This window comes from Poecilia formosa, unplaced genomic scaffold (genome assembly GCF_000485575.1).
Source record: "Poecilia formosa unplaced genomic scaffold, Poecilia_formosa-5.1.2 Scaffold28, whole genome shotgun sequence".
NCBI classification, from domain to species: domain Eukaryota; kingdom Metazoa; phylum Chordata; class Actinopteri; order Cyprinodontiformes; family Poeciliidae; genus Poecilia; species Poecilia formosa.
In genome coordinates this window covers 2598221-2625610 of record NW_006799967.1, presented here as the reverse complement: position 1 = coordinate 2625610, position 27390 = coordinate 2598221, and the positions used below count along the sequence as shown (strand labels likewise).

The 27390-nt window shown below is 39.6% G+C and overlaps 1 protein-coding gene across 5 annotated transcripts in view; it reads right to left on the bottom strand.

The window, feature by feature from the left end:
* Positions 1–27390, bottom strand: part of LOC103135907 (disabled homolog 2-interacting protein) — a 189150-nt gene that overhangs the window by 138756 nt on the left and 23004 nt on the right. Inside the window, exon 1 of one of the 5 annotated variants that reach the window (XM_016669894.1) lies at positions 17535–17993. The exons of the other annotated variants lie outside the window; for them this stretch is intronic. The gene's annotated coding sequence lies outside the window, so the exon portion shown is untranslated. Of the gene's footprint in view, positions 1–17534; positions 17994–27390 lie in introns of those variants that run through there. 5 annotated transcript variants of the gene reach the window in all.

Sequence of the window (27390 nt, the reverse complement as noted above, 5' to 3'; positions counted from 1 at the left end):
GAGGCAACTCGCTTGATGCTGAGACTGAGACGTAAAAAGGTGAGTTAAGAAGTTCAGCATTGTGCCCAGACAGTCTCCCCCCGCCCCTGAGAAAACACGGCCACCTTTCACCTTCTTCAAACCTGCGCTCTCCACTGACTGCAGGGACTGCATAAAACTCCCTTCCCTTCAGTTTCTTATTTGGTTTTATAAAGTAAAAGTTGAGAGACTTTCAAGACAGTTGAAACATGCACACAAAACAATGGCCTAGAAAATAATGCAGTTACTTGTGACTTATGTAAACCATAAAAGTTGACTGTTGTTTTTCGCCTGGGTAATAAATAAATACAGACTTTCAAAAGAGTCCAACAAATTGCACAAAATTATAGTGTGACTCATGAACGGGTAGATAGGGACAAATCCAGTTTAAGTGCAGCAGCAGCAGCAGCAGCGATTGAAAATAATTGTGGAACTAAATGCAGCATTAAAACTCAAATTTGAATAAATAGCAGATAAAGAGAACTATGAGAAATGTCACGACCAAAAGCAGGAAACTAAGCAGTGACTGTCAGAAAATCTGCTGTTAAGGACAATGAAGATCAAGTTGTAAACAGTCATTTTATATTTGCAACCCGCTTATTTTTTTTTTTTTCTTCTTCGTCTTCTATTTGGAGTTTAACTGATCCAACCGCAGCATAAACAAGGGCTTATGTTGCTCAGCGAAGTCCAAGTGATGTGGTTTTGCCCTGACAAAATTATAGATGTGGAGTCCTTAAATGAATCCCCTGACCATAAACGGCAATCATCCTGTAGTTCTGCCAGCATTTAGTAGATCTCAGTAGATCCGCTCTATCAGATACGCTTTTGTTCTGCAGGAAGGTATGAAGACATAACTGTCCTAATCAGCACAGGCCATTAAAAAGCACTAAAACCAGAACATTATGGGCATTCGTGGAGCCGACGGACGTATCGCAGCACGTGAGACAAAAATGACTCGGCTGAAGTCGCAAAGTAGATCATTTTGAGTAAGTAAACAAAAGAGATTTTTGAGGAGACCTGAGAGAAATCGCAAATAAAAACAAAATGTCTTACCTTTGGAGCAGAACCGAGGACAGAAGGGTGAAATCCACATGGCGACAAACAAAAAAGAAGGAGAAAAAGGCAAAAAGGCACATACTAGACCAGCTGGTATAGTGTCCCTATTTACCTTCATTCATTATGAATGTTTGCCTGTAAGCCTTTCATGAAAGACTGTTGTACTTAGGGCACATTTAATCTATAAAGCAAGCGGACTGCACTGTGAAATGAAACAAAACCAAAAAACAAAATCTCCTTTCACTCCGCATGTTTAGACACAGCTCTAATGAGATGACACAGGGCGGTTGTATTGTAATACTGTTTTAGTTTTGCCTCTGTTTCACGGGCAAATATTTCCACATGTTGGGTGTACAATAGACGCCGAGGCAAATGGTTGAATCCCAGCATAGAACTTCAATAACTTGGAACTTTTCTAAGTTGTTTACAATCGTAGACGCACAACTGATTGAAAGCGGAGCCTGGCTCCTGTTTCAGAGCAAACAAAAGCACAAAGAGAGTCGCATTGATTTCTAACACAGCCAACGCTATTGTCTTTTTTTCTTCTTTTTTTTTTTTTTTTCTACAGGTTAGCAGTCACACAGAATTGCATCTGAAGTGCAGACCAGAGCAGCAGAGTCACGTCGATCCAACCTTTTCAAGACATGAGGGGTTAGTTTTATTGGAAAATTCTCATTCAGGGCTTGAGTTTGAACATACAAGTTTAGTTAATGTGTGTGTACAGCAGCAGCGGACTGTCGAGATGTTTTTTCTTTCTTTCTTTCTTTCTTTCTTTCTTTCTTTCTTTCTTTCTTTCTTTCTTTCTTTCTTTCTTTCTTTCTGCCCCTCCTCATCAGACACTTGATTTATGCAGCAAATAAAAATGTCAATAGAGCCGAGTCACCTTTATTCCAGCACCGATCATTTTCTGAATGAAGAGCTGAGTACACAGTGGACATGATGAATTTAATAGAAGTCATTGCCAAAGTTTTTGATTTTTTTTTTGTTGTTGTTGTTGTTTCCCATTGCCACCAAAATTACTGCCACCATAATCAGTGACTCCAGTAAATTAATGGGACAGCCACAGGTACTTTTGTCTTAGCTACTCTTCGGAATCGGAAAAACAAGAGAACGCAACGTTCAAGTGAGACCGACGTAAAATAATAAAGACAATAGCTTCTCATCTAAACTAACCAGGTTTAATGTCAGTCTCACTTACTTAATACTTAATACTATAACAAACAAGGACGGCCACGAAACTAAGGCGATTTTGTTACCATAAACTTTGAGCAGAATAATGTAAAAAAAAAAAAATCTCCAAAGATAATTATCAAAGTATTAGACATAATGTGTACAGCAACAGGCTGTTTTGGAGCAAGCGCTTCATGTCCTACAATCCCGTGTAAATTTGTAGAGCTGGTTGGACTTTAACTAGAAATATTCTGGCTTGGCACATTGGATAATTAAGCGTACCTCATATTGGTGATTCTATCGGCCTGCTGCCCTCTTATAAGACCCTGGAAACTTGGTTTCAGCTCATGGCATCATGAGCTTTTAAAATGCAGGAACTGATCAGATGTACTCCGCCATGACACAGAAAACTGGCCATCTCTTTGTCTATGAGAAGGAAAATGATTGCAAATGTATCCAACATTAAAAAGGCTGAATGCTTTATGCAAAATCAACACTTTTCCATAGCCGCCTTTGTCACAATACTTTAATCCATCAAAGGGGTAAGCTCTGTTCTAGGCAGGAATGGAAAAGGATCCTTTATGAAATGTTATAGGAGACAAAATGTGTTTAAATGTCCCCACATTTTTCTAAGGGAAGCTTAAATGCCAAATCAGAGCCGTGCCAACACTGCCCCCTTGTGGTTAAGATGTAGTTGTACAATCCATCCTACATCAACAATTGAGAACCATTTGAGATTAAACTGCTGCAACGTTTTTTTTTCTCCCAAACAAATAATCCATGAAGTGAAATAAAGTTGGTTTACATAAAAATACACAATTCCATATAGTTTACATTAACTCTGAACATATTACGTGAAATAATATCCTTCGAATATTCCAATATTTGTCCAACTAAAATCTTAAATCTTCTAGTTTTTGCTCTTGAAAAATAATCCAAGAGCAGCTAAAAAGTGTTTTAAACTGTCACATCTGAATAGAGAACCTTAGCACTAGGTGTAGAATGACTTTTGCACATGCAGCGTCAAAATGTTGTGGAAATGTGCAAACATCTTCAAAGTTTACAGGTATTTTTGCTGGTTTTCAACATCAAACTGAACCCAGCTAATCAAAAGTCAATGAAAAGTTATTCACCTCTAAGATCAGATTGGTTGAATCGTGCAATCGTGCAAACATAAAAATAAAAAAAAAATTAAAAAGCTCAAAACAACTAACTAGAAACTCGTGCCTTGAGCCAAATTGCTGCCATCTATCCCTGCTGCGTCGTCTTCATCCTCTAATTCATGCGTCGGACACCCACTCGGCCCCTCCCCTGACTAAAGGCCAAATTGCAGAATGTCCTGTCCCGAGCAGAGCTCATTATACAAGGCTGGAGACAAAATGAGAACAGAGGAGTCAGTGTGACAGCGTTGGCAGGAGACAAACAGACACTTCAATTGGAGGAGGCGGAAGAGGAGTGGGGGCAAAACTTCTTTCTTCTGCGGCTAAAAGAATAAGGAGGACAAACAAGGAGGAAAATAGAGAGCGGGGAAGATGAGAGAGATGGTGCTAATTAAGCAAACACATGAGAAGAGCAAAGAGAGATGTCTAACGGTTTTTTTTTTTTTATCCAAGTGCGATTATGAATCAAAATGTGCTAGAAAGCTGTGTACAATCCTGTTTTAGGAAAAACAGGTTTTCACAATAAACTTGAGTTCACAAAATAGCTTTTAATTGATGATGTTTCAAAGCATGTCAAATGTCATCTCTCACCAAAATCCTGATCTGGCTCCGAGTCAAAAATCCAAGCAAGATGAATTTCAGGTGAAAGACTAAATCTCACAAATTAAAAGAGGTGTGTGTATTAATACACCTTGATTTGTTTTTTTTGTTTTTTGTTAGTTTTTTCATGACGCAACCATAAAATTTGATGCCTTTTGTTGGGATTTTATGTAATAAGTAGCACATACCGGTGAAAAATATGTACCAAAAATACATAGTTTTAAAAATGGTTCCAAATCAGATCTGAAAAGTGTGGCAGAAATGTGTATTCATCAGACTGAAATCAAATTCTGACTCTGATTTAGGTCTGGACTTATTATTTATTTTAGGCCTGGAGTTATTTTCCGATACTCAAAGGTGCAGCACCAAGTAAAATCACGCTCCTATTAGAGCCCAGCCGCTCTCAGTGTTGTAAGATCAAGTTACCATGACGACTGTGCTCTGCCGAGCTGCTGGAGACGCTCATCGCTGCTTGCAGCTATATTTAGCAGCGTGGCCGTAATGAAATGTAATTGAATAATGTTAATGTGATGTGGAAAACTTAACTTATTTATGACTCCAAGTCTTAAAGGTCATCACACACTCTGTCACATCACTAGTGTCCCCCTCAGATTCAGAAGAGTTTATTTTTTTCTCCTTAAAAGTGATACGTTTTCTTGACAGCAGAACGTTCATCAGTTTGCAGTGTTGTGAGGAAAGTGACGTTTAAAGAGTCATTCCCTCTAAAGGCTCAGAGCTTAAAATAACGTCGCTTAGTTTCCCTCGTACCTGTTGATCTACCAATCAATACGTCCGATCAGCTCCACGGCAACAATCTACACCTGGATCTATGCAGTGCCAACACACACACACACACACACACACACACACGCACACACACACACACACACACACACACACACACACACAGAGACGGAGCAAACATGTGCACTGCAAGGCCATGTGCTCAGCGTGTCAAAGGGTCAAAATCAGGATTACAATTTGAAAGGCCCACATCTGCTGTTGACATTAAAGCGATGCTTACGCAGAGAAATCACCTCCAAGAAAACAAAATGAATAGTCAGCTGTTCAACTGACAGGAAAATGTACAAAACAAAACAACAAATAACTACAGGGAACCGTCGATATTCCACCTAAGGCGCCAAGAAAACAATCGCATCGTTATATTTTAAGAAAGTTCACAGCATACAGTGATTTCGTAAGTATCCACTTGATTTCTTTATTAAAGACGTGGAAGAGATAGGACGCAAAAAGAAAAAAGAAAGATGTTTTGCTGCAATGAAAATCTTTGGAATCACACACAAGTTTTCCTCCATTAGCTTAGCATTAGCTTGTATTCAGCTCCATCAACCTCCCCAGCAAATCCAATGAGTATGACTTGTGTTTAGAACATAGAAATAACTAACAGAGTTCAAAGTGTATGAATACTTTCAAGGCACTTTGATAATCTGAACATGTTTGTTTTTTTAATGAGTGCACAAGACATTCTTGGCTGTAAACTGGACACAAACAAGACAGACTCTATGGAAAGATGTGATCTGAACTGTCTTTTCAGCATGATGCGCTGGGAAAATGTCCTTTTTCTTTTACAATCCCAAAGGTGCGGTGTGCATATACAGCTGGGCAACTGGCCTTAGGGACACCACAGGATGCGGAGGAGGAATTAGCATATACCTCCCTGTGGGAATAAGAGCAGCTGGGGATGACTGTGGCAGGCCGATTTATCATGCAACAACCCATGATACTCACAGCAGATAGTTAAAATCTACAAACATTTTGGACATCAACTATTAACTTTGAAAAAGAGGTGGATATAATTTATTACATCTGCAAGATGTAAGAGTCTCTTTGTCAAAACCGCTTTGCAGAAAAGCACGATATTTATTTTACGGTAGATATATGAAGAATCTGCTGAAATGCGACGAGAGCACGGAACGCCTGAAGGGTAACAGTGATTTTATTTTATTTTATTTTTGTAGAAAACGACATCAATCTGAAATAATATTTATGAAATTATGGGTATCCGCTATGTACTTTTAACCTAGACAACTGTCAGTTCTTTTTTCTAATGCCAATTGTGTCAATCTTAAAATGGTCAAAAGTTAGAACACTCTTGACACAGTACATTTAATTTCTATGTAATTGGTCATTTTGGTCAGGCAGATTTCTTTTATCGGCAGAAAAAAAGTAGAGAGAGGCTGTCAACCACTCAGCCTGAGTTTAGCTTTGCTAGAAACATCTCCCTGTTGAAAGTGAAATGTTACTCTTTCCTGTTTCACCACCGCGCCAAAAAAAAAAAAGAAAAAGAAAAGCTCAGGAGAGAAAAAAATTTAAGGAAATGCTTTGACATAACATTTACTTGGACAGACATCTTTGGGGCATTGGTAATATATTATGCACTGAATATGACTTGACTGAATAACAATTAGGTTGTACTGGCATTAAAATCAGAACTTGACAGCGTTAGATTGAGTGTCCACAAACTGGACCTATATAAATCAAAGCGGTTGAATCTGGGTTGTTTTTCTTCTTCTTCTTTTTAAACCTCGTGGGATAACCTTCGTTGTAACTTTGTGCTCTGTAAATAAAAAGAAGCGTTCCCTGGACTGAACAGCACTGAAAAGGTAGTAGAGTAGGTTAATTATGTGTCAGAACAGCCTGCCGTAGCTCGATCCGAAGGAAACTTAGCGAAGACAGGGAGGTCACTGCGGCAAACCCAAAATAAACTCAGAAGTTTGAAGACTGCCCTGAGATTTACTCGTCTAAACGGGCAAACCCGGTTAACTAACTCTGAGTTCAATAAAATCTGCTTAATTATTGTGCACAAATTGTTTCTCGTAACGCATCTGTAATTATCCCCGTTCTGCGAGGACATCCTGGAACTATTTCCGAAAAGATTAGAGGACAAAGGGAGACAGGAAGCTGGTTTGTAGGTTTATAGGTAACAGAACGTATCATTAGAGAAGTGAGGATGTTTTGCCTCAATTATCCTCCTCTTGGTTCGTTCTTTAGTTGTTTTACTGATGCTCTTTATATTTATACCTCCTTTCTATTCTTAGCAGTCAACACCCTCCCCCACCTCACCTCACCATTTCACATTTAACGTTTCACTGTCACTTTATTTCTCGTCAATGACTCAAGTTCACGTTCGACCCCCCCCTGCAGCAAGAAGAAAACTGCGATCCATTATTTACATTGGAATTTATGGAATTCAGTCACAGCTCCTGTGGAAGCACTGTTTCTCTCCTTTCAGTCACAGAGACGCCATTGTCACGCAAACAATAGGTCTAAACTGTTAAAGGACCATGTGAAACGTAAGTGGGCTGCAGAGTGAGCTCACACAGAGGAGAGCAGGAACTCGGATGCAACAGATCCGAGAGCGTGGCTGACATGGAAGGCTACTGATAATCGCTGTGGCTGGATTTATTTTATTTTATTTTTTAGAAAACTTGACTTCTCTGGTTCATATGACATGCAGCAGAGATATTGAGATATTTTGATACAACGTTCAGGGTACAGAAAATTAAGTATAATTTTTATGTTCTAGGTGGACACTAAATGATTGCATCAGTCAATAAAACCAACAATGACCAAAACATGTTCATGTTGTGTATCAGAAGGATTTGGCAAGATAGATTAACTACTCAATGCTATAGTGGGAACTCGGAACGCTAACGCTCACTTTGGCATTGTTAGCAGGTAACGATTAGCTAGGGGTTGTGGAGCACAGCCACCTGTGAACGGCTGAAGTTCCCAAATACTTGAGACATCCTCCAAAAACAGTCATCACTGCCTATTTTAAATCTTCCAACACCAAGCATACCTTAATATGCATCAATACACAAAGTGGAAAACACCCTGCCACTATAGAAGCTAACATCCATGGTTGCTAGTTTTTCTCTGAGCCAATCAGCGCCAAGGAAAATGAATGGCACAGCTAAGTTTCATATTATTTTGCCAGTCAGTAATATATGAAGAGCCATTGTGGGTAGGCATTTCACCTTTCCAAGTTGTGTTTTATTTTGAATAACTCAAATATGTTCTGCGAAAATGAAATTGGAGATACGGTGGAGAATTTATCCGTTCTCTATGCTGAGTCCTTGATGTCTGAGGTTGAAGAAGAGTCATTAAGTTGAATTCATGAATTCCATTTATTAATACCAAAATACAGCTGGTCCATTTCTCATGCTACCTTTAGGAGTTAGCAAGACAAAATGGCACCCGAGAAGAGTTTGTGATCTCCTTTGTTAGCCTCTATCTAAGCTACTACGGGCGTTCCCTAGTGTTTCATATCCTCTAACCTTAGCTTTGAGGGTGTTTCCTAATATGTCAAATCCTTTAGCTTTAGCTAAACTACTAAACTACTTAGCAGCTAGCTAAAAGAGATAGAGGAAAAACAGAGAATTATTTATTCTCAACAATACGTTCAACAGAATTTGAGAATATGCCATCACTGAACCACTAAATGCATTAGGAGTGGTACACTGTGGTTCATACAGCTTTCAATTGTTTTAAATAAATTTAAATATACTTTTAGTTCTGACAAATTACTTACAGATTACCCTGGTCGACTCCCTGATGCAACACTGCAACTCAAGAACTACTTCCTTTCTTCGGAATAAAAATATCAAACAAATCTGTGTGTAAAGCCTAAAGCACACTTTCAAATTTAATACCACAGAAATCTGACAGTCACTTCAGTAGATTGGTGTTGCATAAAACCCAGGATGTGTTGGCTTGAGAACATTTTCCCTTTGAGAAAGGGCAGAAAAATGTTTTGCACACCGAATTAGCCAATATTCTGCTCAAAGGTCACTGCTTTTGTGACAAATTATGAGAGTTTGCTGGGTTTGTTGCCCCACGGGAGAAGAGGTGTAATCACTTTTATTGTTACAAGTGCACAGATGTTTTGCTCCACTGCCAGTTTCAAATAACTACAATCCCTGTGGCAAACAGCCATTAAAAGAACAATGAATTTCCATACGTTACTGCTCCTTCTCTCTGAACTTTCATAGTTAAAGAACCTGCAGGGCACGCTTTCACTTCAAGACCAAAAAATAGACTCAGGAAGGAATGAATGTCTGGTTCATTCATCCAATGTCAGTTTAAAAGCAACTCAGATAAAAGTTCTTTTGAACTCTGACCATGACCCCACTGACTGAATTTGCACAGAAAATTATGTATTCCTTATAAAAACACTGCAAATTTGTCAGTTGTGTGTCAGATAGTTTCTGATTTATTCATCGAGTTTTGGCAAAATTCACCTAATGACAAAGTTGATTCATAAGGACTGCTGAATACAAAAAAATCTCGCTTATAGGAAGCAAAACATATATTGCAGCAACCTTTTCATAGTATTGTGCCTCAGATTTCACAAGAAAATAGATGTTTCAATGAATGAGGCTTTTGTGATGATCTTGCCTTGAATCAACGTGTCAAAATTAAGCCACAAGCTGTGTAGTTATAAAGAAAACAGTGGTCAGCTCAGCAGCTGACCTAAATGTTATGAGGTGAAGATCAGTAAAACTCTTATTTTAAGTAAAAAAATAAAATAAAATCTCCCTAATTTTTAACTACTTTATCGTGCTGTCGCCTAAAATACTGCTGAGTTCTGTCTTTCCAGGGGGATTGTAAAAGGAGTGTAACCACAAAAAACAATTTACAGCGTCAATAACTTTGACATGAAGAACTCTAAATGAGTGGATTCATACTTTGGTATGGGACAAATATAATGCGCTGTGAAATAAAAGCAGGAAGTGTTGGCTCAGGAACCGCTGGCTTAAGTATCCATCCTGGCAACCCACATTCAATTCCTTTCTGGCACCGTTGCAGTTGATCTCACTCTAAATTTGTGCTCGTGTTTTTTTAGAAAACAAGATTAGAGAGCAGCATGGTGCTCTTAAATTGGAGACAAATGATTAGTTTGGGGACACCGACAGGAGCGAGTGGAGTGGACTGACAAGAGGAGTCTTAATTTTCTTGGCGGGAAGGTTTTTTGGCTTTCTGACGCTTTCTGCCTTGGCACTGCCAGCTAACAAGTACCAACATGGACACATAAAGGAAGATGGATACATAATCAAACGTGAAGAAGAAACATAACGGAGGCAAGCAATTAAGCTGCAGCTGTCTAACACAAACCCTTGATCCTTGTTGCTGCTCAAAAGCATCATTGACACCATCAAACGACTCCACTTTCATCTAAGCAGAGAGTTACTGTTTGTGTGTTGCTATTAAGGGAGATCGAGGGCAGGACACAGGAGGAGTTCGGCTAACTGGGACAGCACAGACTCCTTCGGTTGTACAGACACAGTTGTTGCAGCCGAAAGGCTGAAATCCTTAAACCCGGCGTCTCGTCTGAGCTACGCTTTTAGCCTCTATTTGAATTACGCAAACTAAACAAAGGGCAGCAAGAGTGTGATTAAAATAGCTGTGGGCCGGGTTTGTCGGAATGTGTCGGAGTGTGTGTGTGTGTGTGTGTGTGTCTGTCGGTTTTAGAAATGGGATGTGGAAAGGTATGTGGCAGGAAACGAGGTAAGCTGGAGGGAAAGCGGAGCCGCTGGGAGTGGAGTTCATTTTCCCCTTTTTCCTGTTTTGCCTCAGCATGCGAGTCACCTTCTGACATCACCTACACGATTCCTCGCACACCCTCGGTGTGTGTCTGTGATGAACCTACGGTCTACGTAATGCAAGGTCTACGTAGGGTAACAGACTATTTTACCCCCTTTAAAGTAAAGTCATTCATCACCTTCCCAAAAAAAAAAATGAGGATGTTAAATGAGTCAGCAATTTGTCTTGACGGTTTATTTTCTGTGCATGCCATCAGAACGACAAATGCAAACTTTCTGTGACACATCCAAAAACTATAAATGGTCTTACATTCAAGAAACATTAAAAAAAATATGTCAAATAAAACACTAAAATGTCAAGAAATGTTTTGTGAAAGTGGGTAAATTGAAACGAGTTGATGTACAGTATTTGCTTCAAATGTAGATTCAATTCTTTCTGTTATCTGTTAGTAACTGATAGAAAAAAACAAAACAACTATCTGCTGACTGCGGTAATAATCCAGTTTACCTTTAGGTGCGTGTTTAACGTGCATTTGTTGAATCTCTAAGTTGAGCTTTGACTGGTTAATGGTGCACCAGGGATTGTGGTAATAGGTAGCTACGGTTGGACGTGTCCATAATAATGTGATTGTCTGAACAGACAGCAACAAATAGATTTAGTTGCTTTAAACATACAGGTAACTACAAATGGTTGTTTTCTAGAAAAAGCTGCTTCGCTTTGTGTGCTTTCTCGCAGGAAGCAGCAAACACAATCAATCCCGCAGCAAAGCCAACAGGTTAAGTTGGATACAAAAACCTCAACTGTGGTTTGAGAGTTTGTTGTTGTTTTACTTTACTTTTAAATATATAATTTAAACACTTTTGAAACAAAGTTCCAAGGCGGACACAACAATAAAAACGATCTATTGCATCTTAACTGATGCAATAGTTTTGCTCTCACAGTCACCAAACTTTATTTATTTATTTTTGATGATGAGCTGATGATGTCACTGAAGATACAGGAAGTGCTGGATTTTCAGGAAATCAGTCAAGCTTTCTTTCCTCATCAGTATGCTATGGCGGACATTTTACATCAGACTGGAAGTGGGGCCGTATTTTCTTGCCGCTGCTTGTTCTTTCGGAGAATTTCAACAAAGTCGACATGTTTTAACACCAAGAGTTTTTAGAAAGGCAGCTCGTTTTCTACGAATTGCAGGAGTTTGTCAGTCTGACTGGTTGAAACTCTTACACAAATACTTCATCTAAACTCATGCTATTATTATTATTACTGTGTGATCCTTTCCAGTTTCCCCTCACATTTCCCCACATGGCTGTTTTTTTTTTCTTTTTATTAGCAAGTGAAGATAATTTCAAAACCGGTTATCCCAGCTTTCTTCTTTTACCAACACTAGATATACTGAAAACTCAGTGGGTGGTCCACATCCTCATGAACAGACAACACTTTGTCACACCAAAAAGGCAAGTAAAAAAACAAAAACGCAAGTTCAAACAATAAAAAAAAAAAAATGCAAATGACTTTTAAAGGAACATTGGAACTGGAATCCTCAACATCCAAAAAATAAACAAACAAACAAACAAAAAAAAACACCAGAAGTCTCTTGTCATGACTTTTGAGTCTTTGCTAACGCTGCCAATGCGGGACGCACTGCCATCGGCTGTGTCAGCTCCTGTGTGCGGCGTGGCCGGGTTCAGTGCAGCGTGTTTGCTGAGACGGCAATGCGCTCTAAGCCTGCATGAATACCACCAGATGCGCGACGAGGCCCACACGCCTGCGTAACCGCGGTTACAGGGGAGCGTTTGTCAACTCGTTCAGGGCAGAAATCTGCTTTGAAGGGAATTCACCCCCCCCACACAACCGCATGTGGATTGCACCTGCATTATTAATGAGAAGCCATATTTCACAGTGTATTTATGGTCTTATTATAAAGACAGAGCTTTGAAGCGATTTTATTTCCTCTGTAGAAACACCTGAATGCAGCTATGATGGGGAAACAGCTAAAATACTAATTTATACACATTGACAGGTTTTTTTTAATTTTTTTTTATTTTGGAAAATGAACTCCATTCCAAAATGTGTCTTGGATCTAAAAGGTATCGTTAGTGTGAGGCTTCCACTTTGTAATACCTTCTGAATAAAACTGAGATGGAAGGATCAGGGTTTTTGTTTTCCACTTAGCCAAAATAACCAACGTCATATTATTTTTAAACAATGACAAATCCTGAAGATAAATTCATCCCTATATTGTGACAGGCATTTCATCAGCTTTTATTATTTTAACAATGAGATGTCCGACTGAAGTAACAGTCAAATATGCGATGGGTGCAGTAATCAGACAGAAAGTGAGGACTTGTCTTGCATGGGAGTGTTCGCTGTGACGCTCCCTTCCAGACAAAGGTAGTAATGTTTGAAACTCGTATTGCAAAAGCCGTAAAAGTTAGAATGTTAGTAAAGTAAGACGCCTCGGGCGACTGCAGATGTTGCCGCCTGTGCGGGCATCATGTTATTGTGAAACTGTGAAAAAGTAAACGTCATATTTTATCTACAGCTGTGCACTTCCACCACTGTTAAAAAAAATATATAAAAATCTCAGTATCATATAAAAAAAAAAACAGTTTGTTTTCCATCAGCATTACATGTAGGATGCTTGAAACTGAAAGAGAAACTGACGGATGACCTTTTAATGCCTCTAAAATTTGACCACATAGGGCTCCTATCCAGCAATGACATTTCATACTTTGATGGTTAGTTGGAAATTAAAACAAAAAAAAAAAGTGTAAAATGAAACAAGAGTTTGACGTCACTGCCAAAGTGTTGTACTTGCACTCATCAATCCAGCCACACCAATCAGAACTGGAACTATCAAGTTTCAAAACATGTTGTCAATTCAAAATGCTAGAAGTAGAATGCAATGGACTTTAAATTGTCTCTCTCTCAAGAAACTTAAAATACTGCATTTTAAAGTTACAAAACTAAACTTTAAAGACATGACAGTACTTGACATCTCCCTGTCTTTCTTCACATTTATATCCATGCTTTTGAATATGCTTACAATGGTAAGATAGGAAACACTGACAATAGCTTTGCAAATGCAAATCAAAACTAACATTAGTACACTCAGGTGAGCACCCAGAAACTGTCTCACAGAGTCCTGACGTACATCTTGCCAAACCTGTTTCATGTCTTCTGTTCTCCCTACACCCTCTCTGCATCCCCACACCGAAAGTGCCATGGATACCGGATCCGATCCTGTGCACTCCTGTCAAAAAAACGTCTTCTGGTGTTTGTGATTCATGACTGTGTAATTACATAGCCGGGCACAGCAGGGGCGGGCAGGGGCTGGGGTTGTATGAGCAAAAGGGGAAAATGACAACAGACGCTGTTCTGGGATAAGTCAGAGAAACACAAGGGTGTTTGCGTGGACAGTACCTGGGTAGATACTCAAATACATGTTTTATTTGTACTTCAGGTCAGGTTCCAAGTCATCCAGAAGTCACAGGTGAGGTGAGCCTTGGGATTCCCTCACAGAAGCCGACCCAAGTGGCTGGGGAGAGGGACGTCTGGGTCTCACTGCACCCGTGACCCGACACGGCATAAGATGGAGATAACGGAACCAAGTCGGTGAAACGACGACAAAACATGAAAGTGAAGTGAAACAAGTACATTCAAGACGAGAGAGATAAAGTCTCTCTCAACATTGAAAAGGAATCTTGACACGGGAGTTTCACAATCCCGCTTTTTTTTTTTTTTTTTTTTGGGATCAGCTAAATAAACAAATGTACTGCTGCGCCTGACATAACCGAGCTGAGCTAACTATGCAACAAAGCCAGTGCGTTGCTTGCAGAACTTCCTTTCAGCACTGCAGGCGTATTTCACAAGAGCGCACAACGGAGGTGTGTGGGGACGGAGATGGAGAGATAGCAGTGTTTTGTAAGTAACACCGGGATTTTATTATCACTTAAGCCAGTGAGGCAAGAGTTTATCACACCAGTCAATCACAAAGCATTCACAATCCGCAAGGAAGCCGTTCCACTTTCTCCGCTTAAGAACACTTAGTCGGCTTCCAGCGGCTGGGCAGCTCAAGATAAAGGTGTTACCAAAACGGAGCGAGCCGCCTCAATGACAGTCCATTTCAGCTCGCGTTTTTATCAGGTTTGCCCCGCATTCAAAATTCACGAGCACAAAACAACAAGCTGCCGTTCACGACGTATGCAACCACTCGGGTTGCAATTAAACCACAAAAGAGTCAAGCGACAAAAGAAAACAAAATCCAAACTTGTAATTGCTTTTTAATTGTATCATTTCCTTTAGCAGCAGTTTGGGATGGATTTTTTTTGTTGTTGTTTTGTTTTGGGCTTTTTCACGCACCGCGTGCGCCGTTAATTGGCAAAACAAGGTGAAACAAGGTTTTTTTGTTTTATGTATCCATCTGTAGACGGAATATAACAAGAAATGTGTTTCAGAAATAAGTATGTGAAACACAGTGACAACAATTGAAACCAGGAAAAATTGCATACAATGTATCAAAAGACACAACCTGTTTAAGATTAAGTGAAACTAAATTCGTCCTGTTTTGTGTCAGGGCTGCCAAAACTATTTCCACTGGCTAAGAGCCAGAATGATTTGTCGTTTTAAACACACCGAGTAACAAATTTGTCGCTTTGTTTTCTAGCTTCAACTTCCTGGCTGACGTCTCAAGATGTTGACGGAATACTTCCACAACATTTCCTCCTGATGCCATTTATTTTGTGAAGAGCACCAGTCCTTCCTCCAGCAAAACACTTAAAGGGGCAGCATTATGCATTCTCCAGGCAAAGGAACCTACATAAACATGGAAGTCCTTTTGAACTGACAGGCTGGGAAAGGGCTTAATAGCATCCATATTAGCTGATGGTAACTCTGGAGGGGCTGCAGAGAGTCACAGCTCAGGTTGAATAGTCTGTTAACAGGATGGTGGAAATGTTTTCTGGAGTATCAGAGGATCAGTGCAACAGGTTGAGTTTTCTTAAAAATAAACTTTTTAATAACTGGCATAATAATCAGTAATTGCTGATTCTTATGCAATTGCACATAAGAATGCAGACATTGTTCTGAAACAATGTCTGCATTGTTTCAGAACAAAGATCCTTTGTAGATGCATGTAGCTGTCTTTGAATCCGTCTTTGTTTGGATCGATTATATACTTTCTGAATTTGTCTTGTACAGCGTCATCTATTGACCCTTATTTTGAATTATTACAGTATTTATATATTACTTTCAAAAGAAGTAGGTAACTGAATTTGCAGCTAATAGTTGAGAGTTCCACATATGGTAAAAAAAATCCGGTTTGCACTTCTAACCACATGAAAAAGTTTTAAAGTTTTGGTGCACAAGGAAATGCTGAGTCTCATGAACAAACTAGCAGTTTTATCTCGCTAAACATACAATTGTTATGGCAAGACACAGTGGTGGCAGCATCATGCTGTGGGGATGTTTTGGCAGAAAAGTATGATTCAGGGTGATCCTGAGAGAAAAGATGTGCAGAAGTTCACACAGTATTAACTTGGCAATACGAATGCATGTTATTTTGAATTCTTATTCAAAGATATGTTTGACAACCATGTATTTTAGCAATATGTGCAACCTTTTGTTTATTTTTTTATATAAATTCAGGATAAAATGCATTAATGTTTAGGAGTGAAACATGGAAAATTTTAGAGAAGTTTAAGAGTTTGAAGTATGTTTACAAGGCTCTGTAAACTGTGAAACTGTGAGTTCTTCTACTCAGACACTGCATTTCCACTCTGTTTATGCACACATCTGCTACAAAGAGATGCTCTGGTGTCGGTCCAAAAGACACCTCCAGACTAAATCAGAAGCCTGAAAGTGGCAAACTTCTTCTTAGCCCCAGCTGCCCACACAAATCAGCAACCAGGTCATCCTGCAGCCAAACAACAGCTGCAGTCTGCAACAACAACAACAACAGAGCGACTTGTCCGGATCGGCTGCTGACCTCCAACCTTCCCGCGTGTCATCCCTTCCCGCTCAGGAGCCACACTGATCCCATCCCTGCCGCCTGGACACAAGCCGTCTCCTCCGGCGAGGAGAACTCCAGTCCGGCAGTCGGACCGTGAACTCTCCGCTCGGCATTCCCACTAATCCCTCTCCTCCGGCTGCTCTGAGTCGACTTCCTTCCCCACAGCTGCCGGCCGGCCCCGGATTGCGCTAATAATAGGACAACAATGTCCACTCTGGTTCTCCGGACACAAAGCCCTGCACCATTACTTAAATAAGACAAATATATTTATATATATATATAGTATTGGAGCTTCTACAAATCGCACAGTTCAGAAAATTTGAATGCCTGGGCCCCGTTTGGAAGCAAGACAAAATAAATCACAACACACTGCAGTTTAAGTCGACTGTAAGCACCGACATTTACCTCCAAAGAAATAACTTTCCTAAATACTGACACAACCCAATCCCTCCAGTGAGTAGGCAATAAGCTGCAGCATGTAAACACATGTTGGCGGTGGAGATACTATGGGGCTGCACACTCAACTGAATTGCTATCTGCAAGGGCACTATAATCATGCCGAAGCTGATAAATGAAGACTACACACCACCGAAGCACTTAAACACTGCCTCTGCCTTTCCCACAAACACACATGGAAAAAACACAACAAAAACATCAGGAATGTGCATTTATGACATGCATTTTTAACTTTTTTTCTTCTTCAGAGATCGCACGTTACAGCTCTTTGTGTCTTCTCCTCATGGGAGACACGTCTCCTTTCCAACCTGCTGCTTTCTCTGACAGATCATGTCTTTAACGCTCTTTCTGATCCCCGAGACGGGAAAAACCTAAAAGCAAAAAACTTGTGACTCGGGCATTCCTTCGTCTCACCGAGTCATCGGGCTACGAAAGAAGAGAGAGAGAGAGGCAGAAAAGGAGAAAAAAATTACAAAGCAGAGTGAAGGGCTCACCTCAGACAAGGTCCCACAGTCGTTGAGAGAGCAGAAAGAAAATCATCCTCAATACAATCCACCAAAAAAAAAAGAAAAAAAAGAAAAAGAAAAAGCAGAGAGCAACAAGTAGTAAGTCCGAATTATTCTCCTCCCCTCTTCCAGGGTCCTGATCTCTTGCTGTGATTCAGCCAGGCTACAGAAGCTGTAGATGAACTGGAGAAATGTAGTGTGTGCTTCTCCAGTAAATGTGTGTGTGTATGTGTGTGTGGAGTGTATGGTCTTGTGGACTCCTGCAGGGGTACTGACTCTTAGCAGTGTTCAGATCCTCCCCCTTCTCAGAATCACTAAGAAAAAAGAGAGAGAAGTTCTCCTCTTCTCTCTTTTTCTCTCTCTCTCCCACACACACACACACACATGCACACATATGCAAAGACACACACCAAAAGAGATCCAGAGAGTCCTCTCTTTGTCTCCTGTCTGTGTCTCTCTCTCTGTGACTTCAAATGTCTGAAGCTACCCGCTGTACAGCCCCCCCCAACCTCTCTCTCTCTCTCTCTCTCTCTCTCTCTGTCTGTCTCTCAAAGGGAAAGGCGAGTGAAACATGTGTGTGTACGCTCAGGGAATGCCGTCGTACATCAGCGACTGGGAGGAAGAGGAGGAGGACGGAGGACGGAGGGGTGGGGTTTAGGCTGAATTCCTACGCTTCACTTCTAACCAATCAGGAGCCCGGCTGCGGCTGACCGAAAACCGCGGGGCCAGGCCAGGGCCTCACTATTCAACTCCAGCTTTAAAGCATTAGCTGGAGTTTGCTGGTCATGTTGGCTACTTTTCTACAGAAGTGATGGGGATGACATGGAGCTGCTTCTTCTTTTTTTTTTTAAGACTTTGATCATCTTTGTTGAATGAGAACTCTTGTAATTGCTCCATTTTCACGCTGCAAAAACACAGAAACATTAGCAAAGTGTTTTTGGTCGTGTTTCTAAGCCAAATACACTTGAAATAAGACACACAAAAAAAGTACAAGTTCCACGAGCAGATTTTTTTTTCACTCATAACAAGTCATTCATCAATATTAAGGGAAATTTTGACTCAAAGTAAGCTTCTATATTGTGTTGAAATGTTACTTGTTAGTTTTGTAGTATTTCAAGCACACCAAGATATTTGTGCTATTTTTTGCAGTTTAGGTTTATGATAAACATAAAAAGGCCAATGTAAAATTCACTGTGCTCCGCGAACATAAGCAAGCTGCATTTACATGCATTTTAGATCACAACAGAAAGCAGTGCACAAACTGAGCAGGTTGCATGTGAAGTAGAAAAAAAAAAAAATCATGTGTTGAGATGTGTTTCCTTATCGTCTCCCAGTTCACTCTCCCCCTCTTGTTGAAGAACCGTCCTCTCATGTTTCTGCTCTTTTCAGACATTTGTCAAGCAAGGCATTTGTCCGCAAAAGTGTCGACAGATCACCTCCCCCAAACCCACCGACCCCCTGACCCCGCCTCCATCCACACACACACACACACACACCTCCTCTTCCTGCTGTTCACATACTTTCCTGACTGTTTTACCCCAGCCACACACTCCTCAAATAGGGATGTTTTGCATTGCAATAACAATGTAAGTTGAAAGACGAGCACAAGATTCAATGTAATGTTATCAGTGGTTTTATATTCAAACAGAGTAACATGGAAATGGCCAATAAGACTTAGCCAATTGTCTGTTTTCACAAACCAGTCTCAAAGAAACAAGTTTGATGCTTGTTGGTGCCCCTAGTGGTGAAGATGTGTAAATAACCTTCAAGCGATAGCCACTGGGATTTTCCCAGGTCTCAAAATTGTTTGGAAAATATCCAGATAAAATGCACAATAAGCTGGTCATACAGTCATCCTGACCCAAAGACATTAACATTTTAAGTTTGTGATCTTCTAAATTGCAAACGCCCACTAATCTAACTAACTGTAAACCCTTCACCAACCTAAAATCTCATTATACGATACGACTACTGGCTACTTCAAAAACATTATCCACTTTTAAAAAAATTTAAAAGCAACTCAAACTATGATTATCAGGGTTGGATGGGGACCCATGTGTCTTCTGCCTCTGCACGAAGAGAGAAAGATGGCAAGGAGGTTAAAAGGTCTCTAAAGCTAACTAGAAAACAGAGCTGCAGCGTCTACTGCGGTATGTTCATGTAATTATTTCAGAGGAAAACTCCCCTTGCTTCCATTAATTTTACATGAAGTCATGCATTTTTGAAATATATATAGATACTTGTTGCCGGTCTCAATGTAAAAAAAAAAAAAAAAAAGAAAAAAAAGTAACAGTCACCTAGAAGGAAATCTAGGAAAATAATAGGGTCTACTGGGCGCTGCTGAATGCTGTACAAGTTTAGCATATTGCGTATCACAAATTTTGCTCGCACTTTCTCACAATCAGACGGGAGCATTTTCCATAAACTGAAGCATAATTGAAAAACGCAAGTTTTGGTGCTGATAACATCTGCTGCTCTGTTTAAGGCGATTTATCCACTGAATCCTGCTGACTTGCTGCCGAGTTGTGGTACTGGAGTTGTGCTGCAGTAAAGCTTAAACGTTTCCAGCACAAAACTGCTCAATTGTCCGCTTGTTTCATTGTTGTTTATTTTTAAACACGACCACACAGTAAAAAAAAAAAAAAAAAAAACTGTGGAAAAAGCATGGACTTAGAAGTCGTTAAGAATTGGAGACTGAATGTGTGTAAATCTGAGGTGGGAATTTTCCAATCCAATTGCAAGAATCAGAATGAGGAATTTTTAAATGGTCGGTATTATTATTATTATTATTATTATTATTATTATTATTATTATTATTATTATTATTATTATTATTATTATTATTATTCCTTGACTGTTTCAGCTGCAGCATTAGCTAGCAAGGCTTAGGGGAAAAAATATCTAAATGTTTTTATTTGTAGTTTTTCAAAAAATAATATGTTGAAAATTATTTACAGACATAATGAATAAATAAATGTGAACATTATTATTATTATTGAAAAACCCATTTATTTTAGGAACTCAATAATCAAATGAAGAGGGAGACATAATGTCAAAACACCAAATCAGCTTTAATAACCTAAGTGACCCTCTATTGGAACAGGAATGTCTTGTATATTTGAACCAGTTGGGGGGAAACATTTGTTGCTGACACGCAAAAAACAACAAAAAAGAAAAAAAAAAAAAGATTTTGCCCATAATAAAATGTAGTGTTATCACTGGAATGTAGTACAATATTATATTTGTTTTGACACTCAAAGGAACCAGATCAGCATCAGAAACATAAACCTGATGAGGTTTCCGACTACCAACTGAGACTCTCTGTCTGACATGTGGCATGTCCACTGGGTAACCTGCCACTCAGCCAGTGTCAGCTGAGAAAAATGTCTTCTTTATGCAGCAGATAGATATAGAAAATTAATAGATTGGCTTCAAAATAAGCTTAGAAAGTCTTCCTATCTAAAATCCTCTGCGGTGAGCACACAGACGTGTGACAAGCCTGCTCTGTGTTTCATAGCACATCAGTTTAAGTTAATGCAGGTGGCATAGAAGGATGTTGGCTGGTCTGTATTTCAACAAATAATTTGCAACTGAAAACAGAATAAAAAGAGAGGGATTGAAAGATCAGAAGATGAGGAAGAGAGAAAAAGAGACTCAAGTGAGTGATGACTTTGGTATGTGGGCTATAGAGTTACAAAGGGACGACAAAGTGAAGCGCTGCAGTTCACTCCTACTGACAACTCGGACACACCTCTTCTTTTATCTCCTTCTTTGTTTGTCCTCCTTTCTGCCTCCCTAATCCCTCATCCGCTGTCGCTCTGTTTATGCTCCCGAGTCGGTTTCTGTGCGTCTGTGCCGGAGAACGCGTGAAAAGCATGGAGAAAGGACGGCGACAACTCCATTTTAAGTCGTGCTTGTTTAGTCTGCTCGTTTACTTTTTGTTTTGTTACCTGCTTGTGAAAGTCGGGTCACACGGGAACGCAAGCGACAGAGGCGGGAGAAAACTCGAGAAAATAAAAGTAAATCGAGGCTAATTTGAATCGACAATGAACCCAGCAAACAACATTCAAAAAGGTCTCTGCGAGAGCCGAATGTAATGCATAAGGAAATGACCCTCTGGGCCTTGGAATGCTGAATCGGAGAAAAATGATCACATAAAGCAGATCCAACTTAAATCGCAGCGTCTGCCTTACTTTTGCCAGACACACAGAGGAGTACAGGGCGGTGAGGAATACTTACATTTACCATTTTGGAGACAAAGGGAATCGTCTGCGGGGCACTTGGAGGTCAGGTTGCTGCCATCCCTCCAATGCCAGACTCCTGCAGGAACTGCAGTCACTCACAATGCAAGAGGGGTGGAATAAAAGTCTCAAGGAATTCTATCACATTTCATTTCTTTCTCCTTTTCCATGTGATCTCCGACATCCTTCGCCATCAGCCAAGGGACAAATTTTCAACTCTGTGTGAAAGCGTTCATGCCCGTGGAACTTCATCCGCATCTTGTCGCGTTGCATCCGCAATCAGGATCCGCTTTATTCACCTAGCTTACTGACTATTAGTGGTTCCATTTGCAAAGTCACCTATTTACTCATCGTTCTGTGGAATGTTGCTCCAAATTATTAGCAGAAAGGTTGCCCATTGATGTTTTAAAGATTTTAAATCAAATGCAGATTGGGAAACAATCTACTTGACATTCTTTTGGCTAGCATTTGCAAAGCAGACAATACAAAGAGAACCACTCATTTTCCTAGGCGCTGATTGTCTCTACCACCATCAGTCCGTAGAATATAGAGACATAACATCTGTGGCAGTGCTACAATGGCTTCCACTATTGATATTAATACATATTTGGTGGTACAGGCTGCTAAAAGCGTTTTTAGAGGGCGACTATGGTCCTTAGCCTTTGCAAATACTGAGGTTCCACTGCAATTAATGCGTCTAAAACCCATTTGTGTTCACTGATTTTAAAAATCTGCCTAAGTTGATGCTTTTCTAAATTAAAAGTAGCCTAAACTGATGGTTCTTTGTAAATAAAGTGATTTGACTTGAATTGGCTACACTGTTTTATCACTGTTTAATCTACCATCAGAACCAACCTTCTTGGTTGAACACAAATATGCCACATGTGTAGAATTACTTAAATCATTTACGTGCATAACATTTTCCAGAAACATTTGTTTTTTTTCCCCAAGTTTATTTACGTTTGATCCAGAAAGTTGCATCTGTCCGTCAAACGGTTCATATGTTGCCAGGGAAACCTGGTTTTAATATTAAATTTAAAAGCTTCTGTTCAAATACAACTCGTACGACTAACCCAGTTCTTTTCTAAGCAGCACTCCATCTTGCGCTTTATGTTGCTTCTTCCACAAAGCCCTAATTTCAGGCTCAGATTACTGTATTTTCCCACCAAACTCTGGCAGTGAAATAAATACCAGAGGATTATGGCAGATCTGTGACTGGATAAGCCACACAAACAAGACGGAAGGGTAAACAAAAACACTGATTAAAATCAGATTTTCTTCTGGTTCTTGCCTCCTACTTATCAGGATACGATTAGCCACCCTCAGTGTGAGAAGAGCAAATTAAAGGAAGATTTACAGGGACACGGAAAATCACTGCCGCAACACGAGTGGCGGCGAACGAGCGCGCCGCTGCGTTCGCCACTGAACAACACGGACAGAGACTGCTAAATGCATGCACACATTGGGTTACCATGTAAACATGTTTAACATCTCCACCAGAAGACCCATGTGGATTCTAGTTTTTAGAACAAGACATTGTGTTGTAACAGATGCTTCTTTTTCTTTTTCTTCTTTTGTTTTAAATCTCTTCTGCTTTTGCTTCCCTCCACAGCGGGTCTTCACAGTGACTGACGGTCTCCCATCAGGGAGGCTTTCTAACAAATGGGGCCAAATGGAGCTGTGCCACCGCCGCCGCTGGCCACAAGACAGCTCCCTGAGGTTACTGCTTAACTCTGCCTCTGCAGCGTTATTTATATCCCCCCGCCTCACCTCCCCCCGTCACCAGACTAGTTTTAAGTGTTTAATGAACTTTTCACGTGTCGGCTACCAATGTGGGTCTTAAACGCTTTCACGTGTCGTCGATAAATCATAAATCAACAAATCTAATGTTTACCGGTGGTTACAGTGCTAGTCGCAAAATATGGCAACCAAAGTAAAGATTTTTTTTTATTTTTTTTTTTCTAAATGTTTGTGGTAGCAAGAAAACCTTGTCTGACCTGGTTTGTCGTCACAGTTATTTGGTATTCAAATGAATACCAAATAGCCACTTGTTAAGGTGGCTGTGCCAAATTTGTTTTTGGTAAAATTCACTTGAATTTTGTGGTCTCCAAAAATTTAAATGAAGGCAAAAATACTTTTTTTTAAATTTTTTTTATGAAAACTACTGTGCATCACACATTTTCATTTTAATGTAACATTTTAATTCATTTTCATATTCATGGAAATTTGTAGAATTCCTGTTTCCACTGATCCACTTTCTACAACTTTGATGAAGATGGTCGATGTCCAATGAGGGTTCCTTCCTGTTTTTTAAAATTTTAGAAAGAAATGAAATATGCGCATTAGAGGTAAGGAATCTATTACTGATATTTACTTCACAGAATCTCGCTTAAACCCCAAACTATCACTTTAAGGAATCCAGTCCCAGCTTTGGTGAAGACGAACAAGTGCAGAGACAGAGAGAGCAAATAATATATATTTTTTTTAACCAAACTGTAAGAAAGTTACAGCATCATAATTATTAGCCATCTGCTTATTAGGTTATTTTATTCTCTTAAAGTGACCATAACATTTTAATTTAGACCACTCAACTTTGATATTAGAAAACTTTACTCAACCCAGCAGCTTGTAATGCCTTTTCACTGATGTTACATGTCGGCAAATATCCTGCGCTGGAAAAAATAAAAATAAAAACATCTCATTCCAACTTTAAGTTCCATAAAGCCTTCTAACTCCTCATGAGTGTACACTTTATCAATGATTACATCATTGTCACTCATTTCAGTCAGAAAAACATGAAAATCGCTCCTCACAGATAAAGTCAAATAAAATTAGGATTCAGACAGTTAATGCGTTGCTTTTTGGTAGATCTGTGATGTGGCTGTGCTGGTTGCTGGGAAACTAAAACAAAGTTTGATTTTCTTTCTTTTTTTTCTTTTTTCTTTAAACGTCATGCAGCAGTCGTGGCACAGGAACTGAACAGCTATCAAAGCGAAACCCCAATACTATTTCTGATGAAGATGATGGAAGAACAAAGGGAACACAAGATGCCCATCTGGTTGCTAACGTAGCGTCACCGTAGCCTCGGGGTTCTCATGACCATCACAGCCTTCTGAGCCTCGGCGTGCTCATCTCTCAGCGGTCAGCGCAAACAGATATTTTCAATTCTGCGTGCATAATTCCTTGCGACCGCAGCCACAGACATATCCACCCAATCCACAGAAAAAGATTAAAGTAGTTGGTGACAAGATGGTGACCTGATAAACATGCTGATGTTTTTTTTTGTTTTTTTCCCCCCCTGCTACAGTGTAAGGATTAAAACTAATAGTGAAAATAGTGAAAATCCGGAAACTCGGCTTTCAACACTAAATTCGTAACAGAAGCTGTGAAGCGTCTTGTCCATATTTTTTGAAGTAAAGCGTCTACGTGCCGGACTCAAAATTCTTGATGAAATTAAACACAACTATGGTTACTGAATCAGTGAGGGATGTTTTTTTTATGAACTGCTGCCGATTGTAGAAAGACTATAGGAAGATGCATCCCTCTGAAAGACTTCCTTGAAGATAAAAAGCCGTAATTAGAGCTACATTTGGATTCAACCACAAAGTTATCACATGAACTCTATAAAAAATAAAAATAAAAATTCTAGCAATCACTTTTCCCTCCTTTTTTGCTTTTACATCATGAAAATTGCCACCAGCTTTCAGATGGTATTGATTTAAAGCATTTTGCATATCACACAGAGTGCTGCTGCTTGTGGAGAATATATTACCATTTCCCCTGGCTGGAATTTACATAAAAATACACAATCATAAGCAGATTTTCCAGTAAGCAATATTTAGTATACTGTGTGGGCAAACCTGATCATCTCAGTAGCGTTACTTTAAAAGTGAATCTTCCTTTGACTGCAGATGCACAAACTCTGCCTCGCACACGTTTGACTTGTGCAATAAGTGAAATGTGTGCAACTTAGTGTCTCACTTTGAGGGCTTCCCTCTAACCTTTTAGGGAAAGCCAAGAAAATGAAGTGAAAAATGAGGTTTACACACAAACATGCACGCACATCCTATAGTTTGAGGCACACGAACGCGGTTGCAATTGGAAAGAGACTAAACATTACATTTTCATTTAGAAAACATCTGTGCAGGCTGTTGCCCTCAAAGAGAGAGAGAGAGAGAGAGAGAGAGAGACAGAGAGAGAGAGACAGAATGGTTCTTTTTAACTGGGATGAACTGCCTGTAAAGCCTGGTGTAAAATAGATTACAACTTCTACACTGACAGCCCGGTTCCTAAATATACGCCGAGTGCCACCCAAAAGTTTTACCACATGATAACCAAGAAGAAATCCTTTATCTTGAAAACTGAGTATTCTTTGTGACAAAGCCCCGCAGCAGTCTGAAGCACAAGACCATAGTTTCATGTTGACGATATCTGGGAGTTTTTTTAAAGTGTAGCGAGAAACACTTCAAACAAGAAATAAAAAAACAACAAAAAGGAGAAAGGCCCCCTTGTCTCCAATAAAAGTGCTTCATCTATCCCAGCTGGTTTACTTCTCCAGCTGAATAGAATCTCAGACAAGTTAAAATACACAGTCAGACTAAATATGTCCACCTGTCTTCTGCTTTGCTACTCCAGGAAGCCCTCCACCTTTCTCATCTAGGACAAAACACACACACACACACACACACACACACACACAGGCAGACCTATTTACATGTCAATGAGGGCCACGGTGTGGAACCATTTTTTTTTCTCCTCCTTGTTCCTTTTTTCTTTCTGAAACATCCTCACATCTCTGCAGGTTTCTGTGAGATGTTTTCACTTTGATTCCAAACAAAAGGAGTTCTGCTTGTTAAAAAAAAAAATAAAAGAAAGAAAAGAAATGTGTTGTGAGGTTTTCAGCATATCTGGCAGAAATACGGTTTGGTACCAGAGCTTTGTAGACTGTTCTGATAATTATGGATGCAGTAGCTGGTGTTACAAACGTATCAGAATCAGTCTGGGATGTTTTTTTTTTTGACTGGATGTTGAAAAAAAAAAAAAAACTGAAACAGATTATTCTACTTTTTCTTTTGTTGTAAAGATATTACACAAAAGTGAAAGTCTTTGCGGAAGTACATTGAAGAAGTGTTCATACTCCTATGAAATATTTGCTATCAATACATATTTGTCTCTACCAGCATTGTAAATATAGAGATTATGAGATTGGATGTAGAATAAATATTCAATAAAAAAAAAATACTACATTGATCCCAAAGGGAAATTAAATAAATTCAATTATGATTAGAAATCTTCAGGTTTTGCAGTCAATATGATTTTTAGATCAACTTAGATCTGGATTTTTACAATTTTTCCCCCTGCCTGCTACAGGAAAGAACCCACAAAGCATGATGCTCCACTGTTGTGTTGCATTTTGGCTAACTGTGTCAGTTCGATGTTGCCAGGACGACGACACGACGTTCTCCAGTTTTTCAATGTTGCAGATGACTTTGCTCAAATCTCTGGCTTGCTCACCCACTTAAATAAAATGTATGTTGTATCTTGATGTAAAAAAGAAAAAAAAAAAAAGAAACAATCAGTCTTTCTGGCTTTAGAAAGTGCTG